Source organism: Antrostomus carolinensis, unplaced genomic scaffold (assembly GCF_000700745.2).
Source record: "Antrostomus carolinensis isolate BGI_N321 unplaced genomic scaffold, ASM70074v2 scaffold3764, whole genome shotgun sequence".
NCBI lineage: Eukaryota > Metazoa > Chordata > Aves > Caprimulgiformes > Caprimulgidae > Antrostomus > Antrostomus carolinensis.
The window spans coordinates 5,482-5,948 of record NW_010308519.1 but is presented as its reverse complement, the minus strand read 5'-3'; the positions used below and the strand labels follow the sequence as shown (position 1 = coordinate 5,948).

The window sequence follows — 467 nt, the reverse complement described above, 5'->3', positions numbered from 1 at the left end:
GGGGGGGGGGGGGTGTTAATATCTGAACTGTAACCTGAGTAGGCTGTTTTAAAAACACTTGGTTCATTCAGCAATGATACTGCATGAAAAAAGGTGTATTTTCACAGTTCAGATATTAATACTGTCCTTCAGACCTAGTTTTCCTTTTCACAATAGCCTCCAACTCTTCCTCTCCTCCCAAAAAACAATCTATATGCAATTTTGCAAGTGGGAACTTTTTTTAATTGCTCAAATGGGCTAGCAAAGAAGGTAGCTATTCCAACACAGTAGAACACTTCCAAGTTCCCCTTGCTTCAAATGATTTGACTGCAGAGAGGCAGGAGGTGGTTCTGATCACGGGAGGATCATGCCAGGATCTACCTGTTTGTTTCAACTTACTGTTTGTTTTCACTGAGGAAACTCAGCCTCATGCTGTTTTATTCCCAACAGGCTGTGGAGCCCAGCTGAGCCTCAGCTTTTTTTTCTTC

The 467-nt window shown here is 42.4% G+C and overlaps 1 protein-coding gene across 1 annotated transcript in view; it reads left to right on the top strand.

The window, feature by feature from the left end:
• LOC114818475 (mucin-5B-like) overlaps positions 1-467 on the top strand; it is an 11,481-nt gene that overhangs the window by 6,814 nt on the left and 4,200 nt on the right. The gene's annotated exons all lie outside the window — the stretch shown is intronic.